General features: G+C 44.5%; 1 protein-coding gene across 2 annotated transcripts in view; it reads right to left on the bottom strand.

Annotated features, from left to right (window-relative positions):
- Positions 1–1,973, bottom strand: part of Ipo5 (importin 5) — a 52,156-nt gene extending 50,183 nt beyond the window's left edge. Inside the window, exons 1-2 of one of the 2 annotated variants that reach the window (XM_021181195.1) lie at positions 1,908–1,973; positions 1,507–1,585 (exon numbers count right to left, since the gene is read on the bottom strand). The gene's annotated coding sequence lies outside the window, so the exon portion shown is untranslated. Of the gene's footprint in view, positions 1–1,506; positions 1,586–1,870 lie in introns of both variants that reach the window. The other variant, XM_021181196.2, reaches the window with a different exon arrangement.
- Between the last annotated feature and the right edge of the window lie 1,102 nt (positions 1,974–3,075).

Raw genomic sequence — 3,075 nt, 5'->3', positions numbered from 1 at the left:
ATCTATCTATCATCTATCTATCATCTATCTATCTAATCTATCTATCTATCATCTATCTATCATCTATCTATCTAATCTATCTATCATCTATCTATCTATCTATCTATCTATCATCTATCTATCTATCTATCTATCATCGATCATCTATCATCTATCTGTCTATCTATCATCTATCTATCTATCTATCTATCATCTATCTAATCTATCTATCTATCATCTATCTATCTAATCTATCTATCATCTATCTATCTGTCATCTATCTATCTATCTATCTATCTATCTATCTATCTATCATCTATCTATCTATCTATCTATCTATCTATCTATCATCGATCATCTATCATCTATCTATCTATCTATCTATCTATCTATCATCTATCTATCTATCTATCATCTATCTATGTATTTTTGAGGTAGAGTTTCATGTAGGCTGCTCTTGGAAGGAGGAGAGGCTTGAGACAAAAAAAAAAATATTTTGTATATCCTTGATTCGTTTGGGACTCAATATATAGATCAATTTGGCTTTGAACTCAGGGCAGCTCCTACCCGTGTTTCTGGGGGGCACAGGCATGAGCTGCCCCATCTGACTTTATGGCCTTTATGCAATGCTGAGGCTTGAGCTCAGGGCTTCATGCATGCTAGATTAGGGCTCTACAGACTGAGCCCCACTGCCAGCCCCACCGACTTTCCATTTTAGGGTTTATTAACTGTGTTCCAGTGGTCTCATCTCTCTGGAGGTGACAATGTTCCAATCCAAAGCCGTCTCTCCTACGAGTGCGACCCATCTCCCACACTCATGCGGTGGCTGCTTAGGAACTGTTTAGGAAGAAGCTGCATAGATGTGGGCCTTGGCCCATCTCTGATCATTTCCTTTGCAAGGTGACACTGGCTTTACCCTAGTGAGGAGGACACTCAGTTCTCTAAGGAGCAGAGTTGGCCGAGTAGGCTGTTCATTAAGTAAACCCTGTTTTGGTGAGTGAGTGATTGAGTAGGCTTCCCCACAATGAAGGCGAAATGTTTCCCTCTCATTTACTTGACTAGTAGTCTCTGAAAGCTGAGACAAAATATGCTCACTGCTGAAAGGACACAACCATGATGGCCAGGAGCCCAAAGTGGGGACTCCAGAGTCTTTTTTTGTTTTTGTTTTTTTCGAGACAGGGTTTCTCTGTGTAGCCCTGGCTGTCCTGGAAGTCACTTTGTAGACCAGGCTGGCCTCAAACTCAGAAATCAGCCTACCTCTGCTGCCTCCTGAGTGCTGGAATTAAAGGTGTACACCGGCTTTTTTTTTTTTTTTTTTTTTTTTTTTTTTTTTTTTTGGTTTGACTCCAGAGTGTTTAAACAGGTGGCCAATCATTGTTTTCTATAGGAATGGGGATAGACCTATCTAGTGGATTGTACTTAAATCACTTGAATAGGAGGTCAAGAAGTGAACAGCAGAGTTATAAAGGAAAACAGGAGGTCTTTCTGCCAATCGGGAGAAGCCAGATTCATCTGGGAATCACTTACTTGGGTGGTGCAAAGGTCCTGGTCAGGGAAAGTGGCTGTGCTCACACATGGGCCCTGGTAAGCCTTCTCCCGGTACCACCTGAGTGAGATAGAAAACCGTGCCTGACTGTTCTGCAGTGGTGACAGGCTGTGGGTCATGAGACCAGTTCTGCTTTAAGCAGCCCTGACCAAGTTCACACAGACAGTGTCGTGGGCTAAAGGCGCTGCTATGGTTTTCCCTTGGTTTCTGCCAGCTAGACTTTCAGAATCCCTTCCTCTGAGCTTCCCCCCAACAGATGCTGCACTTCCAACCCCTGGGAGCAGGAGAGCTGAAGGAGGCCCGAAGATCTAAGCCAGAAGTGCCTTCCCTTCCATAATCTCTTACGTTTTCTCTGTCCAAAGGGAGCATGAGGGCTACTTACAGTAGTCAAGGCTGTTCTCAGCCCTATGCTTGCTTCAGTCATAGGATGGCACTAACCCCACAGTTCTGACCTCACAGTTCAGAGAGGTTGCCATGGAGACACTAGAGATTGCAATTGTGACCTCCTTCATGTGAGTGGTGCGCTGCTGCTGGCCGTTTGTGTCTGCCATCCCTCAGCGGCAGGGCCCTGGACTGTAGAATTGGATGTTACAGGGCAAGTTCACCTGAATCACAGAGGGAAAGGAAGCTGCTGGCTCCGGAGAACAAAGCACATGGAGATAAGGGCCAGGGGGACGGGACACAGATGTGCCACCAACTTCATCTTTGAACCACACCAGTAGTCTCTTTGCCTGTGGATGTCAACTCTCATTACTCGGTGCCAAACAAAACCAGTCTCACAAATAAACACAGATAAATGTAGCAACAGGAAACTCCATATAAAATCAGGTTCTGCCATTCGGGGTGGTAATAAAATTCTCATGGGACATGGGCGCATAATCTCTGTTCTACATTTTTCTCAATGCCCACTTGGCTGCCCTTACTACATCATTATTCTGTATTAACTCTGAATTAAACAACATATTGTCAGATTATTTTGTTTTTTGTTTTTTTCTGAGACAGGGTTTCTCTGTGTAGCCCTGACTGTCCTGGAACTCACTCTATAGAACAGGCTGGCCTCGAACTCAGAAATCCGCCTGCCTCTGCCTCCCAAGTGCTGGGATCAAAGGGATGAGGAACCACTGCCCGGCTATATTGTCGGTTTTAAAACCATTTGAGGAGGTTTGTGCAGAATCCTTTCTGTGGGCTGTTTTTTCTTGGTAAGGAGAGACTGAAGCCCATGCCTTCTGAAAGGGCCTCTTCACAGAGCTCCTCAGTGCCCTCGCCCCATTCCCTCCTCTTCCTCCGCCTTGACCTTGGTTTCTAGGCAGGTGTCCTGCAGGCATGGATCCTTCAGGGAGTTTAAAGCCAGGTTTTCTGTTTCTAGAGAGGTGGTCTCACATAACTAAGGGTGGCCTTGAACTCTGTAGTAGAGATGATTTGGGACTTTCAGTCTTTCAACCTTTACTTCAAAAGTGCTGGAATGGCAGGCTTATGGACCTCACCCAGCTCAAAACTAGATTTTTCGAAACGTATGGTGAATGTCTTTTTTTTTTTTTTTTTTTTTTTTT

Source organism: Mus caroli, chromosome 14 (genome assembly GCF_900094665.2).
Source record: "Mus caroli chromosome 14, CAROLI_EIJ_v1.1, whole genome shotgun sequence".
NCBI classification, from domain to species: domain Eukaryota; kingdom Metazoa; phylum Chordata; class Mammalia; order Rodentia; family Muridae; genus Mus; species Mus caroli.
Note: the sequence above shows the minus strand (reverse complement) of the source record. Positions and strands in the feature narration are given on the sequence as shown.